The following is a 23,836-nucleotide window of genomic DNA, read 5'->3' as shown; positions in this document are numbered from 1 at the left end:
GCGGCCTGCCATACTCGTACCCCCATGTATACCGACTATGTCAGTTTGTCGAGGGCTACGCGAGGAGAGCCATTGGACCAGAGAAAGGATCAGAACATGGAAGCCCACGTAGAAGCCCAGGATGGGGAAGCAGCTATCCTGGAATGGGAGGGGGAGATTTTGGAAGACATGAATGACTTTCCTTAGGATCTGTAATGGCGGCACCTCCCAGCCTTGGAGGCCCATTTTCACTTTCTGGTTTAGAGAGGCGAGGTTAAGATATCAGGTCTCCTCTGGGTCCCTGGAGATGTGAATACCAGATATTTAAATCTTGTGTTTCATACAGGAATAGGAGCAATCAATGTTGTGTCTCCATTTTACCCTTTTAGTGTCAGTAGCAGCGATTTCCTCAAGTGGTCCTGGAGCCCCAAGGCTTTTTCATGCAGTTGTTTCTCCAATATCGTAGCTAGTTTAAAATGATCTTGGCTCTGTTTGTGAGACACTTTGAAGACGTCTGTTAGAGGCTACCATGAGGGACAATATCAGCCTGATAGTGTGAGACAAAGAAAAAAAAGTAGTGATATTTCAGGAGGCTCTATTCAAGACATTCAGACCACTGTTGCTTGCCTTCTCTTTATAACTCAGCTGGCCTTTAAGGTGTTTGATTATTATCACCTTTCTCCTGAGGGTGGGCGCGGTACACTGTTCGTTGAATAAATATTCCTCAAAGCTCAATAGACTTAACTGATAGCTTTGATATATGCTCTCTAGTGTTTCCGACAGTAGCGAGCACTACTTTGCAGTTTTCTGGTTTTAGAAGATGAAAGAGGGTCTTCAGAAATTCCTAAACACCAATTCCACTAGCAGATGCATAAAGTATTAAATTAACAACGATGACCTCATTGTCCCCGCTCCCCTGTTATATCAAGCGATGTTGAGATGTGCAAAAATTGGCCTAGACTCTCTACTCTGTGAGTGCTTGTTTCAACAGCATATTGAATTCACAAGTTTGACTAGTATAGGATATTTTTCTATAAGCAAGCTCCAGTGAGAATGTTTGTTTACTCACACATTGTCGCTGCTTCATGGAAATAACCCTTGATCTGCAACATGCGATTTCACATTTTAAGGGGTTTTCACATTGTGTCTGGAATCAGCCCAACCCACCTCATCAAGTATCATCTCACCTGGGAGAGAGATTGTCATTGGTTTGGCTATGTGTATCCAACTTATAAAACATAGGATTTCCCATTAACTCTCATGCTTGTTGTCATTGTGCAATTCACAGTTCATTCTCTCTGCCATTCTGGTACAAAGAAATAGTGCTGTTAGACCGAATTACCATGTTCAGTCAGCCTCTGAAGAAGTCAAGACAGTTTTTTAGGTCTCGCGTGGCGTACTGCGCACATGCGCAGTCGAGCTCGCGAGATTTTATGTTTTAGAGAATTTTCACTAGCGAGGGTTAAGCCCCGACCCTCTTCTCCATTGGCTGGCCTCCTAAACGGTGTTCAGCCATTGGAGGAGAGGTCCTAGTGACGTTCTCCTTTCTTCTTTATGGGGCCATCTGTTTCGCCCCATAAAGAACATGATAAACGGGGCCGAGGCCTCGGAGACTGTACCTCTTGAGAAGAAACAGGTACCGGTACTCTTGGTACAAACAAGGGCCCGTACTTTGATTCCCTTTGAAGTTCTGGTACACTCACCATTAGAAAAAAACAAACAGTGCCGAAGCGCCCACTTGGTGTAAAGAAGTGCTCACACTCTCTCCCCTGAGAGGTGCGCTCCTCCTCTTGAGAAGAAACCGGTACTGGTACTCGTATATAAACAAGTATCCTTACCCAGTTCTCCTTTAGAAGTGCTGGCCTGGGAGTACTGAGACGAGGCGAACTTTGACGTAAACACCCCGAGCGAGCCCCGTCAGAGTCGGTCACTAGTGGTATGCGTGAGGTGGTAAGGGAGCAACGCGAGGCTGTGGATAGAGACAACTCTGGGTACTCCCCATCCCCTACCACCGGTCCCACTCCCCGTTATATCCGCCCTCCCCCACCAACATACAGAGTGACACCGAAACCTACTCACCCACAGCAAAGCCGAGGCGCAGGAAGAGAAGCCCTGGGGCGGCGAGCCCACAGCCTCCACCCGGAGCCATCAGCGCGCCCTCCAAAACGGGCTCCTGTGTTCCGCCGGTATTAAAGACACAATATAAATAGGTGTGTGATGTACAGCCGCGGGCGCCCTAGCTCGGCTGCTGCCTGCTTGCGCCATCTTACAGACCTCCCCTGCCTTTCCCCTCACTCATTCCCTCCCTCCCTCATGCCACTCACCCCTCCCCCTCTCCTTCTCCCTCGCTATTCTCCCACCCCCCTTCCCGATACCTCCCCTTATTCCTCCTTTTACCGTTCTTCACCCTTTCCGTGGGTATGTCCTCCCTTCAACCTGTCCTCCCATCACCCCTCCGCTATGCCTCTTTATTCCTCGCTTCGATCACTGGCTTCCCACCGCCGTGTCGTTCGACTTCTCTCTCCATCTCTCCTCTTTTCCTCACCCTCTTTTCCCCTCTGTTCCCTTCCACCTCTCCCTGCCTGCCCTCCACCTCCCTCCCTCCACCCTCTCTCCTCAGTCCTCTGGAGGCCCTTCCGGGAAACAAAAGAGCAGCCCTTTATATCACTGGACATTTGGAGCAAAGCATGAGATGCCCCCTTCAATTTGAACTGGAGGAGGGGGGTCCATTTCAAGGGGATTTAAAGTTAGCCTTTGAAGGCATCCCCGGCCCGTTCCAGTGAGGAGCGCGCTGCTCTCGGGCCCATGCCTTGACTTTATGACTCCAATAACACACTCAAAGAATCGGCAATAATCCAGAAATAGAGCAGTTTAAAGGGTGACAATGTTGTATGGTGATGGATTAAACCCAGATCAGTTGACTGGGGGTGAGTGTTTGATTTGCTCAAACGCTCCGTCCATCATCCCCTTTTGTATCTCTTTGTTCGCCCTAAGTTGGCAGGGTATGCTCAGATGTGAGTCCCTTGTTCACTTGGCCACTGGATTCAAGATAGCCTGGCTGATGAGGATTATGAATCCGAAACCGGTCCCAGGATGCTTGTTTCCGGTCCAGGGAAGACATGGCTTGGCAGTTCGGGCTGGACTGTTCCCATGAGGCACAGGGTCAGACTGATTTGCATATTGCCATGTCTGAATTGGGGTGGCTGAGTGAACTAAAGAATGGTGATGGATTAAACCCAGATCAGTTGACTGGGGGTGAGTGTTTGATTTGCTCAAACGCTCCGTCCATCATCCCCTTTTGTATCGCTTTGTTCGCCCTAAGTTGGCAGGGTATGCTCAGACGTGAGTCCCTTGTTCACTTGGCCACTGGATTCAAGATAGCCTGGCTGATGAGGATTATGAATCCGAAACCGGTCCCAGGATGCTTGTTGCCGGTCCAGGGAAGACATGGCTTGGCAGTTCGGGCTGGACTGTTCCCATGAGGCACAGGGTCAGACTGATTTGCATATTGCCATGTCTGAACTGGGGTGGCTGAGTGAACTGAAGAATGGTGATGGATTAAACCCAGATCAGTTCACTGGGGGTGAGTGTTTGATTTGCTCAAACGCTCCGTCCATCATCCCCTTTTGTATCGCTTTGTTCGCCCTAAGTTGGCAGGGTATGCTCAGATGTGAGTCCCTTGTTCACTTGGCCACTGGATTCAAGATAGCCTGGCCGATGAGGATTATGAATCCGAAACCGGTCCCAGGATGCTTGTTGCCGGTCCAGGGAAGACATGGCTTGGCAGTTTGGGCTGGACTGTTCCCATGAGGCACAGGGTCAGACTGATTTGCATATTGCCATGTCTGAACTGGGGTGGCTGAGTGAACTAAAGAATGGTGATGGATTAAACCCAGATCAGTTGACTGGGGGTGAGTGTTTGATTTGCTCAAAAGCTCCGTCCATCATCCCCTTTTGTATGACAATGTTGTATACCCCACCCGCAATTTACTTACTTACAAATGACAGTATCGTGTGGCTTATGGCATTTTCTGCGTTGTCCCCTCTAGCCCCCCCCCCCCTCCACATGTGTTTTGATGGGTGAACCGGAGCATGCTCTTCAACACAAAATATCAATTTTCAAGACATATGTTGAACATTAAGAATGGAACACACAAATCTCCACACGTGTTGGAGTTATGATCCTTCTATTGTTAAGAAGATATAGTCATTTGATTCTTGTAGTGCCAAATATTGTCTTATGAATATAGTGGGCGCTGTATGCAATGTTTGTTATCACTGATATTTTCCAGGGATGGTAAGTTAGGTTTCTAAATTGTACTCTTTAGGTCTCACGTTGCTGTTGATAGAACCAGTGTGCGATTCTTTTGTGGGAAAGTGTCAGTTGTATTTTTTGTTGTTTTTGGAGAGCATTTGTTGCGTGTAGGGTGCACGGTGTGTACTAGGGCTCCCGCGGCCTTATGTAGCACGGACCTGGATGTTGTTGTGGCGCTCCCGCTATCACGAACCTGCATTGGTTTCAGCCCTGCTACGGTAAAGGTGAGTGGTTAACCTAGAGAGGAGAAGTTCCACCGTTCTGTGGTGATGGGCTTGTCCTCGTCCCCCTCCCTGAACCATTTTCAATCTTCTCTCAGTGGAGAACTGACACGATTTACTACTGGGTTCGGGCTTAAGCTGCCCGGTACTCCCCACCCTACGGGGGTCTGCCGCAGCCAAAGACATTGGCAGTAAAGGGGCTTTTTCGCCATCATTTTGAAAATTGAGTTTTCATTTAAATGTTTGCTCTCCTTCCAATTCTCGCTCAAACTTCAGCCTTGGAAACCCTAATTAACGGAGCTGCTGTGCACAACTTGATTGTCACGCTATTTTTGACCCAGCATTATTATTAGGTATTGTCCCCTACTTCAAACTAAAATGCCCGGCCTGGAAAAGTCTAGGTGCGGAAGTAATTGTCCACGTAAATTATAGCCGCCGCTGTTCCTAAAGATGAACTTGTAGCTCTGTGTTTAGAATTTGACTAATTGGTTAATTGGTATCAAGCCAGCCTCAAATGGCATTCGGTCAGTGCATGCTGTATTGAACCCGATTATAGACTGTGTCGAAGTGGTATGCATGTCTTTCAAGACAGCTATTTTATCTCAAAGCGCAGTTATGCGACCTGAAAGGACTCTTCCATTGTGCAATAGAGTGCTCTTTCTTTTCTTGCTGCTTAGATGTATGTACATTGGCAGACATTGCCCAACGCAACGCCCAATATCTTATACAAATCTCCACACGTGTTGGAGTTATGATCCTTCTATTGTTAAGAAGATATAGTCATTTGATTCTTATAGTGCGAAAATTGTCTTATGAATATAGTGGGCGCTGTATGCAATGTTTATGCTATCACTGATATTTTCCATGGATGGTGAGTTAGGTTTCTAAATTGTACTCTTTATGTCTCATGTTGCTGTTGATAGAACCAGTGTGTGCGATTTTTTTTTTTGTGGGAAAGTGTCAGTTGTATTTTTTGTTGTTTTTGGGGAGCATTTGTTGCGTGTAGGGTGCATGGTGTGTACTAGGGCTCCCGCAGCCTTATGTAGCGCGGAGCTGGATATCTCGAACCTGCATCGGCTTTCAGCCCTGCTACGATAAAGGTGAGTGGTTAATCTACAGAGGAGAAGTTCCACAGTTCTGTGGTGATGGGCTTGTCCTTGTCCCCCTCCGCTGACCCGTTTTCAATATTCTCTCAGTGGAGAACTGCCCCGATTTACTACTGGGGTCGGACTTCGGCTGCCCGGTATTCTCCACCCTATGGGAGTCTGCCGCAGCCAATCACATTGGCAGTAAAGGGGCTTTTTCGCCATCATTTTGAAAATTGAGTTTTCATTTAAATGTTTGCTCTCCTTCCAATTCTCGCTCAAACTTCAGCCTTGGAAACCCTAATTAACGGAGCTGCTGTGCACAACTTGATTGTCGCGTTATTTGTTCCCCAGCCTTATTATTAGGCATTGTCACTTACTTCAAACTAAAATGCCCGGCCTGGAAAAGTCTAGGTGCGGAAGTAATTGTCCACGTAAATTATAGCCGCCGCTGTTCCTAAAGATGAACTTGTAGCTCTGTGTTTAGAATTTGACTAATTGGTTAATTGGTATCAAGCCAGCCTCAAATGGCATTCGGTCAGTGCATGCTGTATTGAACCCGATTATAGACTGTGTCGAAGTGATATACATGTCTTCCAAGACAGCTATTTTATCTCAAAGCGCAGTTATGCGACCTGAAAGGACTCTTCCACTGTGCAATAGAGTGGTATTTTTTTTCTTGCTGCTTAGATGTATGTACATTGGCAGACATTGGCCAACGTAAACGCCCAATATCGTTTTTTGATCAAACTGGAGTCTTGTTTTGCTGAAAAATGTTATGTTATGTTATGTTATGCGTTTTTTATTTGGCGCACAGATGCTCCAGCTAAGGAGCGTCCTGGCGCCCGACAAGGCAGCTGCACAACACAACTAAACAAAAAAACAGACAGTGTAAACAGCTAAGGGAATAAAAAGGTTTTCACCACACGGCGAAAGGTAATCAGATCCCTCATAGCACGAATCGCCGGGGGCAGGGAGTTCCACAAGACCGCCGCTCGCACTCGAAAGGAGCGTCCTCCAGCTCTACTCCGCTTGAAACGCGGCACCACAGCCAATTCTAGGTCAGCAGATCTTAAGGGTCGAGCTGGGGAATAGTGGGCGAGGAGGGCCATGAGAATCGTTGCTGGGGACCCCTTCAGAATTTTATAGGCGACACAGAGGACCTTAAACTGGATCCGCTGAGCCACTGGGAGCCAATGCAGTGACCGCAGGGTACCAGAGGTGGGACAGAATCTGGGGAGGCCTACCACCGCCACCGCTTTAGCTGCGGCGTTCTGTATCCTTTGTAAGCGCCCGATCTCCGCCTGATTCAGACCAACCAGTAAGGAACTCGCATAATCCAGCCTGGAGATGACAGTGGCTTGGATCATGAGTTGCCTGGTGGAGGCATCGAAGAACTTAAGCACTGGACGGAGCCCGCGCAGGATGCCAAAGCAGCATGCTGCCGTGCGTTTGGTATGGCACACAAACGTAAGGGAAGGGCCCAGCCAGACCCCGAGGTTCTTAAGCTCGGCGACTGGGATGGGAACAGGACCCAAATCCCCAGGCCACCATCTCTCTCCCCATAGATCCGGCTGTCTGCCAAAGACCATGACCTCGGTCTTGCTAGCATTCAGCTGGAGACAGTTGGACGTCATCCAGCTGGCGACCGCCCGCAGTCCTTGTTGAAACCTGGGAGCATCGACTTCGGCGTCCCCGCTGATCGTAACCGCTAGCTGGGTGTCATCGGCGTATGACACCATCGTCATACCCCATTGCCTGACAACCTCAGCTAGCGGCCTTACGTACAGATTAAACAACGTAGGGCTCAGCGAGGAGCCTTGGGGGACCCCCAGGTTCAACGGATGGAATGTGGACTGGTACGGTGGGACGGTCACGCTAAAGGCCCGGTTGGATAAAAACGACCGGAACCACTGGAGAGCGATACCGGTGACACCAGCCTCCTCTAGGCGCCGCAGAAGGATCGGGTGCGAGACGGTGTCAAAGGCAGCGCTCAGATCTAATAGCACAAGCGCTGCCGTTTGTCCCGCGTCAAGCACGGAGCGAAGATGCTCCACCATGTAAAGCAGAGCCGTCTCCGTGCTATGACCAGCCCTAAACCCATTCTGCGTATCGTCGAGGAAATCTGCGCGGCGGAGATGTTCCGAGAGGACAGCATTTACATGCGCCTCCGTAACCTTAGCCGGCCACGGCAAGAGTGAAATCGGCCGATAGCTCTCAGGCTTGCTACCGTCCAGACTGGGTTTCTTAAGGATAGGCCGAACCATGGCTCGCTTCCACCTCAGTGGAACTTCGCCCGATGTTAATGACGAGTTGATCAAAGAGCATAGCGGTGAGATATCATGTACCGCCAGGTCTTTGAACACATCTGGGCAAAGTGGATCCTCTGGGGACCCGGACTTCACTTGACGGGCCAAAGTGACTAGACTATCAGATGTTAAAGTAGGCAAGGAATGCAATCCCTCAGATGGTAACGGCTTAGGAGATGGATTAGCCGAGGGAGTGGCCGAAGGAAAGGCCCGATAAATGGCATTCACCTTTTCCAGGAAGAACTCTGCCAATTTTTCACAGTGCTCAACAGAGCTCTGGTACGTCGTTGTTACCTTTTTGGCAGTAAGGTCTTTCAGTACCTTAAAGATAGCCTTAGCCGGGTTCGAGCTAATCCTGAATTGTGCAGCATAAAATGCGGCACGAGTTCTGCATACCGCCCGGTGATACACTTTCACAGTAGACAGGTAGAGAGCTTTCTTCGTGCTATTGTAGGCTTTACGCCAAGCCCGCTCTGCACGCCTACAAGAGACCTTCAGTGCCTGCAGTGAGTCGTCGTACCAGGGGCTGGCCTTACCGGCTCCAGATTTACAGCCTACCAAGGGAATAAGAGTGTCCAAAGCCCTGGACACCCACTTACAAAACCTGTCATACACCTGATCAGGTGATCCCAAGATGTCAAATGGGTCAGCCGATAGGAGGTGGAAAAACTCATCCAGCTTAAGTTTGTTCCAGCGGCGTCTTGGAATCGAGCACCCTATAGGCTTAGGTTGAATAGCCGGAGTAGGGCAGTGGATCTGTATCAAATGATGATCGGTCCATGCTAGAGGTGTGTAGCTGGTAATGCAGGCTTCCGTAAGATTAGTAAAAAACAGATCAAGGGTATGACCCCCTGAATGGGTGGGCTGTGTCACCAGCTGATTCAGCTGGAGCGCCTCAAGGTCTGCCACAAAACTGGACACCGAGGGACTGGTAGAATTGTCAAAGTGCAGATTTAAATCTCCAATGATAGAAAAATTGGAGCACCCCGTAGCCAGATTACTAATGGCATCAGGTAGCGCCGCTCTAAAGGCCACTTCGCTCCCCGGGGGCCGGTAAATCAATAGACCCGACAGGGTGAAGTTTGATGTAATAGCTACCTTGAACAATGCGCTTTCACAACCAGGGATTTTTTGCCCATGCCACGTACAAGAATAGCAGGATTTAACAGCGAGAGCTATTCCTCCGCCTCTAGAAGCTCGGTTTAAGGTGAATACCGAGTATTCCGACGGGAAGGCCAGATTAACAATGGCCGTGTCGGCATCCTGCAGCCAGGTCTCTGTCACGCAGAATAGGTCAGGCAACTCCTCATCTAGCAGATCATGAATATCTAGATGATGCTTAACAAGCGACCTGGCATTGAGATTCCATAAGCTGATAAAAGGCTGTGGGCTAATGGCCGCACGGGGGGCCTCCCTGCAGTTCCTACTTACAGGGGCAGACAAGATAAAACATCCGCAACCACACGAAAACGGGCCGCATAAGGGATCAACCCGAGGTGCAGTACAGGTCACCCAGGACCGGTTGATGGCAGCCAGACTGTCTCTGGTATAACACAACATAATGTACAGAGGAACGACCAGGAGGGGGCCCAGAGTCCAGCCACGTCCGGCGCGTCCTGTCGCGGACGGGCGCAGACGGGCAGGACTCTGGCACGACTCCGGCCACGCGAGGACGCGCCCGCTCCGCGATCCCGCTACGGAAGGGAGGAGCATTTAGTAGGCGTCCCCTCGCTGACACATGCGCAGTCAAGAGCTGGCAAAGGAAGCTGCTCTGCCCCTCTCGGCGATGGCGCCCACCCCGGGAACCAAGCCTGCCAAGCGGCGGTGGGGGACACAATTTACTGTGAGGGTAAGAGGGAGTTTTTAAAAAAGCCCAACTGTCTACACGCAGCACAATTCAGCACACAAAAGCAATTAAAAACGCGGTAAACACACAGCGCGCTCCTGAGACCGAGTGCTTCGCTACCTTGTCTGCTGGAAAACGCCAGGGACTCGCCTTTAGTAGGCGTCCCCTCGCTGACACATGCGCAGTCAAGCGCTGGCGAAGGAAGCTGCTCTGCCCCTCTCGGCGATGGCGCCCACCCCGGGAACCAAGCCCGCCAAGCGGCGTTGGGGGACACAATTTACTGTGAGGGTAAGAAGGAGTTTTTAAAAAAGCCCAACTGTCTACACGCAGCACAATTCAGCACACAAAAGCAATTAAAAACGCGGTAAACACACAGCGCGCTCCTGAGACCGAGTGCTTCGCTACCTTGTCTGCTGGAAAACGCCAGGGACTCGCCTTTAGTAGGCGTCCCCTCGCTGACACATGCGCAGTCAAGCGCTGGCGAAGGAAGCTGCTCTGCCCCTCTCGGCGATGGCGCCCACCCCGGGAACCAAGCCCGCCAAGCGGCGGTGGGGGACACAATTTACTGTGAGGGTAAGAGGGAGTTTTTAAAAAAGCCCAACTGTCTACACGCAGCACAATTCAGCACACAAAAGCAATTAAAAACGCGGTAAACACACAGCGCGCTCCTGAGACCGAGCGCTTCGCTACCTTGCCTAAGATCAACATTTCAAGAATAATGTGTCCTCATTAACACAGTACATTTAAAATGGCCAGTCTTGGAGTGTAAAACGCTCGATATTATAAAGGCTTGTGTCTCTTGCCCCTCCCCATAAGTCATTGAACGAGAAAAGAGGAACTGCCTGCACCACAGCCAATTATAGTTACATACTTCACCATATGCATTTTACACCCCTCCCCGCCCCCCATGTTTATCAGGAATAGTACGGGTTTTTGTCGGATGTTTTGGCCATCGTCAGAAATTGTAAACACCTTCATCTTCCCCCGCCACCCAATGCGATTTTCAGTCCCAGCATTTTCAGTTTAGTTACTTGGATTTCTATAGGTGTTCAATACATTAAAATAGTAGTCACAAACAATATAGGTAGTCAGAATGTGCCTGTGGCTCTGTGTGTGGCTCTGTGTGAGTGTGTGTGTGTGTGTGTGACACTGTGTGTGTGTGGCTCTGTGTGTGTGTGTGTGGCTGTGTGTGTGTGGCTCTGTGTGTGTGTGTGTGGCTCTGTGTGTGTGTGGCTCTGTGTGTGTGTGTGGCTCTGTGTGTGGCTCTGTGTGTGTGGCTCTGTGTGTGTGGCTCTGTGTGTGTGTGGCTGTGTGTGTGTGGCTCTGTGTGTGTGTTTGTGGCTCTGTGTGTGTGTGGCTCTGTGTGTGTGTGTGGCTCTGTGTGTGTGTGTGTGGCTCTGTGTGTGTGTGTGTGGCTCTGTGTGTGTGTGTGACTCTGTGTGTGTGTGTGTGTGTGTGTGTGTGTGTGTGGCTCTGTGTGTGTGGCTCTGTGTGTGTGAGAGTGTGTGTGTGTGACTCTGTGTGTGGCACTGTGTGTGTGTGGCACTGTGTGTGTGTGTGGCACTGTGTGTGTGTGTGGCTCTGTGTGTGTGTGTGTGGCTCTGTGTGTGTATGTGGCTCTGTGTGTGTGTGTGTGTGTGTGTGGCTCTGTGTGTGTGTGGCTCTGTGTGTGTGTGGCTCTGTGTGTGTGTGGCTGTGTGTGTGTGTGTGTGTGTGTGTGTGTGTGTGGCTCTGTGTGTGGCTCTGTGTGTGTGTGTGGCTCTGTGTGTCTGGCTCTGTGTATGTGTGGCTCTGTGTGTCTGTGGCTCTGTGTAAGTATGTGTGTGTGTGGCTCGGTATGTGGCTCTCTCTGTGTGTGTGGCTCTGTGTCTGTGTGTGTGTCTGTTTGTGTGCGGCTCTGTGTGTTTGTGTGCATGCAAATGCAATAGGTCTCGCATTTGTGATAGATTAAGCTTTTGGCATTGTAAATGACAATGCCATTTATTTATCTGTTTTCAAAACCAACACATAAATAACATTTTTGTCATTTACAATGCCAATAGCTCTAACTTTTGCAAAGGTGAGACCGTTGCATTGTAAATGCTTGTTCTTTTTAGAGTTTATTATGTCTGTTGAGAGCTGGCATTCCTTCCTCCTCTTTATCACTTAAACTAGTCCTCATGAGAACTATTTTAGTCAAATAAAGGATCAGAGGTCTCACAGAACAGTGATGAGACAAATGCTTAAAATTCAATATATGGATGATACTACACATATTTTTCCTTTTTCTTATGAGATAATATAAAACTAACAGGCGTATTTATAGACTGCACAACCAGCTCTCACCAATACTGGAACTTCTTCTCCCAGTGCATATGAGGTAAACCCCCTGGAGGCATGTACTTTGGATATGCTCATTTGCAAAACATGGGCTCCCAAGGCACCAAAAGGCCTAGTCGAACCAGATAAGGTGATTGCGGAGGAGTGCTCCTGCTTGGCAGCCTAACAGAGCAAACTCAGAACACTCTGTGACCAGACTCTAGTAGTGTTATCACCTGGATCTAGCAATTCTGTACAGAGTGGTGCAAAATATTCTAAAACATTTACTGGTACTACACACCACAGAGTGAGAGAAAACACTGTTTTAAATCTCTTATTTAGGTTTTTGTTCTATGCTCATCTTTCCATGTCCTTTTGTGGCCTATCCAAAGCATAAAAATGAAGGACAAAAGTGAAAGGGAAAGTAGGAGGAGGAGAATTGGCACTAATTTGGCACTCGTACTGGTACGTTTGGAATTGATATCCCATTGTTAAAACAGGGTAGGCAAAAGCAGCTATTTAACCCCTAGGGCGCGGCCGCGATTCTGTGCCTGTGCGGCACTTCTGATGAGTGGGTGGGTTCATGATGGCCCCCAGCCGTAATCAGTACACGCCCACCGTGTTGCATGATGGACGGGGGCCGTCATCAGTATGGAAGGGGTTAACAACAACTGATCATTGATAAGGAACTTGTTTGGCCTGTGGCGATAGCTATAAATGAACCAATCTGTAGACACAGACATGCATGATTCAGGAGCCACATGGAAAACAAGTTCCTTATTAATGATCAACTGTTGGTAAATAGCTGATTTTGCCTCCAATGTCCCAATGAATGAAAACTCAAGCCTTTCTAAGAAAAAAAACGCACATTTGGTTGCATATTGCTGGTTAAGAGAGAACGGTCTAACCGGTTTACACAGTGTTTCCGTACACTACAGGCACAGGAATGCGTACAACGATCGAACACATTTTCTGAAGTAACAGAGGAGGATATGAAGGATGACCAGGACACTGTAAACCATCTTGTGAAAAGATCATCCCTTCATGCAAAGATGCAGTATGTCTTTAAGTGTCTTGTGAAAGAGTGTCTTCACTGCCTCTATATTTGTAGCTTATTTTACAGGAAAAAGGAATGTCCTCTAATCTGGTTGTTGTATAAAATTGTAGTATTTCATTTGAATAGCTGTGGGCAGGATCAAACACCGACCTATAAATCAGAGTCAGCGATTCAAATGTAATGGCAGTATAGACAGTGCATTGTTATTAAGGATGGACTTAGTGTGTTATGTGAACCTAACATGGAGGTACTTATTACTGCTCCAGCTGTTGAGTTCTCCAGTACTCTGAGCTTGCAAATATTATCACTCCCTGCAATACAGATTTAAAGCTAATTTGTGTTGACTATAGTTATTGCTTGATCTTTGGTCTGTTGGACGCATCCGGTAATGAAAGTGCTCTGCTCAGTATTTTTAGCTGATAATTAGTAATGCTATGACAGCATTAGGACAGAACGATGAGAGGATTTAAGGGGTTCAAATTGTGAAAAGAATATTAGAAATAAAGAATCTTCAATGCACAACAACAAAAAAATTGTGAAAGAAATGTCATTCATCATTGATGTATTACTGTATAAATGTGTATTGCCTCTCATCACTCTGTATCTTATTTGTGGCCATGTGGCAGCTGGTCATTTAAGGTGGGCAATGTGTGTGCCAGAATACAGCAGTAAATAGACTGGGTAGTGCAGTGTTGATGAACCTTGCAGCCATTCTGTGCCTTGAATACTATGACGAACACAAAACCACTGGGTATGGGCTCCCACAGGCATTGCTTGCCACACTTGTATGAGAAACAAAACAGTTGCAAATGCCACTACTTTTTCAAAATAACATTACTTGAATAAACATATGATCCAAACAATATGTTTTCAGTGAAATAAATTCTGTTTGTTTTAATCTTTTTTCATTTTCATTTAAACACTTCTATTTCAAAATGATCTCACAATATATTGTACAAATGTTAAAAACCTGGAGTGAACAACACTGTGCTGTTGTTGCTTTTTAGATTGGGATCACAACCCCTCTAGCTTGTCTTGTCGAGCGCAAGGTAGGTGAGGGCACTTGAGTTGCAGGGGCAGGGCAATGTAGAGAATGTGTTTTCCCCCCCCCCAACAATAGATTTGTTGCTTTTGTCATTACAGATTGGTCCTGAAGAGAACTACGCAAGAATGGTAGTTCGAAACGCGTAGACCCCGTTAATAGCCATAAAAAAATGTATAATCTCTAACGTAGAAAAATTTGAAAAAACTGAAAAAACAATTGGCTTGTGTTACTGGAGAGTGTATCCAGTAACTTTTCGAATCATTTATGTTTTGTTGTGAGTTTGTCTATCTGTAGTGGTTTGAGTGTCGTATGAGTGGAGATTGAATGGTGAACAAGTTGTATTACACTGTAAATATCTAACTAATTTTGTTATCACTGTATTTGATATTTGTTGTGCACTCCAGGTTTTTAACATTTGTACAATATATTGTGAGATCATTTTGAAATAGAAGTGTTTAAATGAAAATGAAAAAAGATTAAAACAAACAGAATTTATTTCACTGAAAACATATTGTTTGGATCATATGTTTATTCAAGTAATGTTATTTTGAAAAAGTAGTGGCATTTGCAACTGTTTTGTTTCTCATTGAATACTATGACAGCATTACCTGGCTGTCCATTGCCATTTTTTAATCAGCTAATACTACCAGAGTCTCGACTTTTATCATTAAGGAACATCTCTTTAGATCCAACTCTATGAACTCTATGACCCATCTCTACTAGGGGAAACTGAGTTGTTGCCTCTGTTAGATCTAGTCAGCATTCATCCACACATTTCTTTTCTTTTAAAACCTTTCCCTACTATAATCTGATATTTCCCAAAACCCTTAGACACATGAAAAATCCCCAAGGTATGATAATCGTAATTATGAATTCTGAACCCAATGAGCATAATAGATCGTGTGGTGGATGAACATAAACAGGATAAGGGACAAATATGAGTGTTCTGGAAGACTATACAAGCAACATTATTTCCCCTTAACAAACACTAACCTGCCTACCACTTAGAAGAGAGTCAAATAATGTACCAGCACTCCATAACACGCCCTCTTGTTTGAATCATTAGGTTATATTGGACTGAACGTTTGTTTACACCCATTGCTAATCTGAGCTCCTCCAAATGACACTCATGCACTGTTTTTTAAACATTTTCCTGGGAATCTGAGCTATGAGTACGGGGTTGTAGTAATACTTTAAAAAACCCAGATGAAATCAAACATTTTTCATTTACATGAGCCACCCAATCTATGTGCATTTTCGAGGCCAAGAGAGTCCTTCAGAAGCTCCTGGTTAAATAATATTTTAGGGGATGACCAAATGCGATGCCATAGTAAGACTGGTTGTACTTTTACTATGTCAGTAATACGGTATTCCTAGTTCTACATGGCAGTTATATGTCGAGGTACCACGTGGGACTGCCAACAAATACCTCAAAAAGGTGTTCTCAACTATCTAGAGCACATCAACCCCTCCATAACCCGAGACTCCAGCCCCGTATATTGCTGTGCTGCTACATTTAGCTTGATATATCTGGAGCATCTCCACCGGTTGCCTTTTACCTAGCCTCGGCACTAAATTAACCAGTGCCGTGGTGGTCCTCATAAAGAGCAATTTCCTGCCATGTATTGCTGGTCTCCACGAGCCCTTATCAATTAAAATACCTAAATAAGGATATGTGGCAGTAGACTCTAACTTTACATTTTCAATAAAAATGTCCTTCTGTTTCTTTCTCCCTGTCTCACAGCTCATTTCAAAGGTTTTTTTATATTTATTTTTAAATCTAAGTTTGCCATAAAAATGTAGTACCTATTGTGGGCACGTTGTAATTCTAGTGAAGTTCGGGCTATGATTACGGCGTCGTCTGCGTAGAGTAGGGCGGGTATTGGACGCGTCTGCAGCAGAGGTAAGTTCTGGCACCCCTCCAACATGGCCTGTTCAAGCTCATTTGTATAGAGTGTAAAAAGGAAGTGTGCCAGGACACAACCCTACCTAACCCCCTCTCCACTTTGAACGACGCCATAAGCTCCCCACCTATGCCAAACCTCACCCTGGCTGTGGCATTCGCATAAAGTTCTCTTAAAAAATTAACTATGGAGATCTCTACACCCATCGTTTCTAAAGTTCTCCAATGTTTAACATGGCTTACACAATCGAATGCAGCGGTTAGGTCTACATAGGCCATATATAAACCCCCCCCTTTGCATTCACATACTTCCCCATTAAAAGTGTCAGGTTAAGGCCTTGCTCCGTGGTACCCAGACCTTCCCTGAACCCAAATTGGAGATTGGACAGTACTTTATTATTGTCCACCCATTGCTGTAAATGGTTAAGGACGATGAGGCCTGCCTATTTGCCCAATGAGTCTAATAAAGATATAGGGCGGTAGCAGGCCGGATTCTGTCGGTCTCCTTTCTTGAATATCGGGACCAGGATTGATTCTGACCATGAGTCAATGAGCCCAACTGTGCACGTGGCTCCTAGCACTCTGGTCAGTATTGGGGTCCATAGGTCCATGTTGTACTTAAAAAGATCGACTGGGACCCCATCGGGGCCTGGAGCCTTTTCCCCTTTGCTGGCCTTTAAAGCCTGCTCGACGTCTGTTGGGATGATATCAAGGGCTATGAGAAAACTTGCAGAGTTAATCTGAGGACTTATTTTAACATTATCTTCTATCACATGGTTCCCCTTGATGTTAAGACCAAAAATCTGCGAGAAATGTTCTACCCAGTGTGTTTCATCAACGGCAATTTCAATTGTCGGCTTATCCCTGACTTCTGAAAAAAAAGGGAGATTTAACCACCCTCCAGAAGGCAGTGCAATCCTTGTTCCTACAACTTTTATGTAGTTCTTCCCAGGATTCTTTTTTTAGTTCAGCTTTTCTTGATTTTATAGCCTGCTTATATGCTTTTCTAAGCTGACTGATTTCGTATCTATCCCTCTCTTCTTTGTGTAGGGCAAGTTTTATCTCAGTATATGCTTTTGTACAGGTCTTATTAAACCATCCTTTACTCTTGCCTTTCCTTTGTTTTTGTTGGACTCTCAGTGTTTCCTTTATTACCTTTGTTATTTCCATAAAGCTGCTTAAAACCTCTTGGTGTGAAGTTGAGGAATCCAAACTTCATTATGGAATTTAGGGAATTCTTTACTACCACTTTTGTAGTCTCATGTGGGTCAACTTTATCCCATTTGAGGGAGTACCCATTTGTTCTATCGATAGTCAGGTTTTTTTGCCCGAACTTTCGCTCCGCCTTGCTTCTGCTGGAATTGTACGGACACAATATTGAAACACAGTTTAGAAAATGGTCACTAATGGCATTATCGTGAGCACTAAAATTCAACAGAAGGGACGCAAACCTGTTTGATACAAAAATAAAGTCTATGATGGTGGTAGCTCCTCTACCGTTGAAAGTCTGAGTGAGTGGAATTGGGGGTGACACCAGTTCATTGGGAAAACCCAATTCCAGAACAAATAGTGTTTCATTTAAACATTCGCCACATGTTGTGTGAGGGAAATGCGTTAAATCAGTTATATTCTCATCAATTAAACCACGTTAGATTACCATTGTGTCCACATGGCGTTAAATTGAAGCTCCTCCCCCATCATATAAATTGAAGCCCCTCCCCCATCATATAACAAAAACATTTTGGATACACTTATTCTGAATTTCCAGCAGGGCAAAACGGATTTCTTTTAAAGTTGTGATCAACTGGTCCTTGTGCATGTTGTTATAGAAATTAACTAGTACGTGCTTATCTTGTTTATTCGTATTAAGGGTTATAATTTGGAAATTAGGTTCTGACTTGGAAAAAATTATTTCCTGGATCCCCAAGAGGTTAGAAATATAGACTATCAGTCCTCCCTTGGCCCTCCCAGAAATAGAGGGAATCGCAGGCGTAAAGTAAGTCTTAAACCCCTCAATATATTACCATAGTGACCCAAGTCTCTTGTACACAGAGCACATTAAATTTACCGGCAAAATCAGACCATAAGTCATTGGGAATTTTTGATCGTAGGCCCACTATGTTCCAGAATAAGATATTCAAAATAGTTTCGCTAGGAGTTCCTGCCCGTGTGATCTCATGTACGGTCGACCCCAGTTGAGGTTCAACATTCTTCATGTTCCCCAGAGTTCCCTGTTCTTTCTCCATAATTAAATGTGGTACTAACCCACTGCTAACTAACTCACTTTCGACATGGTGGATCTGGCGTTCAGATTGGGGGTTTGTTTCTAAGTTTAAAGCCTGAAGACTAAAGTTGAGGGTGGTGTCTGAACAGTGTGGTCCAGGCGTGGTGTATTATACCTGAATCCTGGGATGTGTAGGATATGGCTGATCCAGTCAGTCCATCTCTTCCAGGCCTGGGAGCGTAGTGAACCTATTGAAAGTCGGGAGGTCATAACAATAACTTAGCATTGCCTCATCGTTTCTGAACTTATTCTCTCTCACAGCCCTATGAAAAGGTGGATAAAAGAAACCCAGGGGTAGTACATTATTCCCTTCTATTGATACAGGATTGTTGCCTACCTTCCACAAATTGTTTCCACAAGTAAAGGAGTTTTAAACGTTAGAACAACACAGTCCCCTGGTAGCATCTTCCCGCGATTACCAACCCACTGGAACCTCCTCGGCCATCTTAAACTCGGCGAAAAGTTGTTCGGTTGACCCACCCTCCTGCCTAACCAGTGCAATGTTTTGTTTCTTAGCATTTCCCAAGTTTCCTTTTCAGATGACCCCAATTTTGGTACATTTGCCAAAATAATTAGGTATGGCGTTGCCTCAGGTGGTAGGTGTAGGTGTTGATCTATTTTGAATATGTCACGGTTTGGGTCTGAGGAAAGTACCCCAGGTTGTTGGTACATCTGTTACATTCGAATGGGATGATTAACCCTAGTATCTGAGACATTCCCCATTTTACTCCCCTTCCTATTTTCATTCTCTACACTATTGACCGGTTTACCAGTCGTATTCTGTTGGTGGAAATCTTTTCTAGCAGGTTTAATACTTTCTGGGGGATTGCTCAAACTGGGCGTTACAACCTTGTTACTATGAATGGAGTGAGAATTTACTGTTATCGTGCTAGGATTCCTACTTTGAACATTGTTACCACTGTTCTCCTTTCTAGGGTCATTAGATGTGGATTTAACACTATTTCCCTGATGGATATAATTGGTCAAGGAGGCTTCAATAAGGGTTAATCTAGCACCTATTTGGTCTAATGAGATTCGTAGGTAAAGATCTAGTCTTTCGACCTGAACCGTTAGACTCTTTATGTTGTTGCCATATGAATTGGTCCTTCTATGGGCTTCGTCTTTGCTTTTCCAGGAACCTTTACTTGACCCTGTTCTTTTTTTTTTTTTTTTTTGCTTACCCTGGTTTGCAGCAGTGGGAACTAAAGTCTTTGGTGTCTTTTTAGAGACATCACCTCCTTCGGACTCGACAATCAATTTGTCTCTAAGAGTTAGATTTTTTTGTTTTTTCGGTGGGGGTTGTAGGGAGGAATCAGTCACTTAATAAAATTTCCTCAGAAATATATTGGATGCAACCATTACGAGATGCATTAGGCTTTGAACTTAACCCCAGTGGCTCCAATGCATCAGGTTTCCCTAATTCGATGGTGGTGCAGGACGAACCTGCCTCTAATGACTCTTCTACAGAGGATATTTGTTTGTCCAGAGCCCCCATTGCCCCTGTGAGATAGCTCAATAGAGTTTGCTGAACCTCACTTAGGAGTTCTCTTTGCTGTACAGGGCTGAGTACTTGGCAACTTTCTTTTACCCATTGTTGGTTTCTAATGTCAAGATATGGGGCCTGTAGTTAAATCCAGCTACCTTCCACTGAGTAAAATCTTTGAAGGGCCCAAGTTCTTTTATCAAACAGCAACCCACAGTCGAATACAATAATATGCATTTAACAAATTAACAAAAAGAGCTGCCCAATATGCCTGGATGACCCGGCCTGACCATTTTACATATAAGAAATACCCAGAAGAGTTTTGACATTGAGGATATGGGGGAGTCCCGGAGGCCTGCTCTTCACATCTGCAGAGGTGTCATGCATGCTGGGTGACAATATTTAAATTGGACCATACGAAGCCTGGCCGATATCGCTATCCTTCTGGGGGGACCATAAAAGCGTCATGCTAATCAGCCTCGTCCAGTTCCCCATCCAAGGCTCCCATTTGGTTCGCAGGGTATCCAATGTTGTGGGGGAATGTATTATTGAGGATCGGTAGATCTGTGTCCGCCATTCCTTACCCAAGTGGCCCATAAGAAGCTTACATTCTAGGGAGCTCCATTCGGGAACATCAGTAACAGCGTCTTGATAGGGAGAGAGGGCATGGCGCAGCTACAAATGATGAAAAAAACTGGGATGGTCCCATATTAAATTCTGATGCCAACTCCTGAAAGGACTTTAGCACCCCTCCCTTCATGGCATCAGCATTAATGACTTTTAAAAAAATGGACTTCCTTAGTGGGATTTTCCTCAGTGTTAACAAGTTTTAACACAGGGCTTCTACTTGTGCTTGAGGCACCTGCACAGATTCATACCCCTTTCTCTAGACTTTCAGTGAGAAAGAAATGAAACCAATATATCAAATGTAGGAGTTAAAATATATAAAAATATCAAAACAGTTTAATTCAAAACAAGGATTTCAGTTAACAGAAAATACATCTGTACCTTAATCTATTAGACCAAACAGCAGTGAGTTTTGAAATACAGTTAGCAGTAAAATCGGAATAAATTGAATTTATAGCCGAAAATCTACAATAAGGGAAGGCATCAAACCAAGAGATGGTCATATTTCAGAATATTGTTAGATTAAATTTAAGATTAAGAAGTAATGTTACAACCCATATAGAGAACCATATAGTGAACCATTATGAAATAGTTACTCAATTTTATATAGTTCTAATGCATATGGTGTGATACCCCATCATCATCTCTCAGCAAAGGCCCGGCTGTATGGCATGTACAGGTTTGCATTCTACAATAGTAGAAATGGGGCACTATTGATTTAAGCACGCTGTTGCCAGACGTGAATGTGTTCCATAAAGAGACCACAAACATTGCCTTGCAAGTAGTCGCTTGTGTCTAACAGTGGTGTTGATATGTGTAAGAAGGAGCTGGCCATGGCCCATAGTAAGCCTGTCACTTATCCACGTTGCTCGGAGAGGGGGTTTTCCCTATGACGATTGTGACTAGATGGTTGAGGAAGAAATCCTAGAAGACTGCCTTATTCTGTTTCCCCAAGACCGCATACTCCAGTGTGAATCAGTGAGGCACACAATTAAATAGGATGGTGGTTTCCCTTTTGGAACCACAGACTGAGTCCCCAGTAATGGCCTTCTTTCTTTTTTAAAGGAGAGGGGCTCATTAGGAACAGTAACTTTAAAAGACCAAAAAGAAGATAAGAGTCGTGCACTATTTCAGCAGTTTCCCTATATAAATCCTGTAAGTCTGGGAGAAGGCACTAGGCCAACAGGAAGTGGATCCTTTCTTATTGAAAGTGAGTGGGGTTGAGGCAGAAACACATGTTTTCAATGAGTGAAGGGAGAAGGCACTTGCCCCTAAGGAGGTAGGTGAATGGGATCACTTTCCTTTTCCAGGAATGCTAGGGTCTGTATCCTCATTAAGAATAGTAATCCCACTGCCTTTCTGTGGTGGAGGTAATCCTTATTGGCCTCTGTAATATTTTAAACTTAAAGAAGCTGTTTGAATTCAGAAGTGCTGCTCTGTGGAGATGGATATATATATATATCAGTGAATTTATTTAAATAATATGACGCGTTTCAGCCAAGCCTAGCCTTTCTCACATGTATATATGTGTGTGTGTGTATATATCATGAGAAGTAGTTTTCTGTGACATCAGCAGGAGTCTCAGTACCTGCACACTGATATTGGAATGTATCCTAAAATCTAGGAACAATAATCTTCATAAAGGCAACAATTGATTTGTGAGAATGTGTTACGGCTAACTCATACAATCCAGTACATGTACTTGTGCCAATGTGCACTATAGCAAAGATGCAAGTGCAGACTATTTTATGTCTATTTTCAATGCTTTTGTATTAAATAAAGTTTTATGCTCAAATCTTCAAGCACCATACACTGTGTTCATTATTGTTTCTCACAAATAACATGTGTATTAAATGCAAAAATGACAGTATTATATTCATATTTCCATAGGCAATCCCAATGCATTTTGGGACATGGGTCCCTTCATCAGGGGACAGTCTGCAAGAGTAAAAGCACAATGTGCAGGGTAAACCCTCATACAACTCCTAGAGTTATTGATGCCTAGATACATGAAATATTACTACCACGTAGATATGAAAGAAAAAACACTGACCTGGTCTAATGTAGACCGGTGCACTATGTAGCCTCTTACTCACTCTCCAAGAACTTCCAAAATTCTACAAAGACGAAAACACGGTTTTAAATACACAACGCAGACCCCTTAGCTGAAAAACGTTAACTGTGAGCTCTACCATTACCCTCCCCAACTCTCACCTTTCTGCAATGTAACAACCACCGTCACTCGTGAATCATTTCTTCAAACAGCTGCTGCCCGGGTGCTTCCCCGCTATCTATTTGAACCGCCCTATAATACACTGAAAGAGACGACGAACAGCACACAAGTCCGCCACCACGGGATGGCTGAAACTGCCATCTTAAAATGATCAAAAAAGCCGAAAATAAAAGTAAAAATCAGATCGAATACCCAGGTGAAATACGCATGGCTCGCCACTGTACGGGCTATCCCAAGGAGGAGTGCCTGAAAGATATTTTTTTTAAAACACCACTGTGCCACAATCTGTAGAAAACAATTATACAAAAAAAAACTGAAAAAAAGGCGCCAACATATTTAAAGGAAAAAAAAGGTAGCTCGCAAATTCTATCAACCAACCCTATAGTGAAATACCTAATCAGTATAATCCCCCAAAATTGTCTGAAAAATAAAACTGTAGTGAATGTCGCTGTTGTCTGATGTACCAAGTACTAAGGTGCCTACTGTGATAAATGGGTGGTGTGGTGCACTGGCAAGCATTCTGGTGAAAAGAACAATAGAAAAAGCTTCCTCAGTTACTGATGTAAACCTGTAATCACATTCTATATCATCCTGTCTTTATTAACAACATCCATGACTAACATGAACTACTACAAATCAGTGCGGAATCTCCATAACATTAAAAATGGCTATAGAATACTCCTTGTTATAGAAAACAGCTCATGTCTATTTTTTCGTTCAGCCCTCTTTGCTTCTTTGTGTCTAATTTTCTGAACCAAAAGATCTCCCTTTGTAATAATGCCCTGGTTGTGTCTTTACCTGGTATGGGTATTAGGGTTTCTCTATCACTTGAAACCTTAGTTGGGAGATCGAAAGTTTTTATCATAGTCCAATATACTGCTAAGCTAGATGTTTTATTTGATGTACGTATGGTGCTTTTGTGTTCTGAAATCCGTGTTTTGATTTTCTTTCGGTTTTGCCATATAAAACTTTATTTAATACAAAAGCATTGAAAAAAGACATAGACTTGTCTGTATTTGCATCTTTGCTATAGTGCACATTGGCCCAAGTACATGTACTTGATTGTATGATTTAGTAGTGAAATAGGCATACTGGACATCCTGCCCACAAATGTAGCACGCTACGAATTAGAGGGATTATTATTTCATAAG

General features: G+C 44.9%; 1 protein-coding gene across 4 annotated transcripts in view; it reads left to right on the top strand.

Moving 5' to 3' along the window:
* The window catches only part of GOLGA4 (golgin A4), a 717,645-nt gene that overhangs the window by 422,909 nt on the left and 270,900 nt on the right, over nt 1–23,836 (top strand). The window lies entirely within an intron of this gene.

This window comes from Lissotriton helveticus, chromosome 4_1 (assembly GCF_964261635.1).
Source record: "Lissotriton helveticus chromosome 4_1, aLisHel1.1, whole genome shotgun sequence".
In the NCBI taxonomy this organism is placed as follows: Eukaryota; Metazoa; Chordata; class Amphibia; order Caudata; family Salamandridae; genus Lissotriton; species Lissotriton helveticus.
The sequence above is the reverse complement of the archived record's forward strand: the minus strand, read 5'-3'. Positions and strand labels throughout refer to the sequence as shown.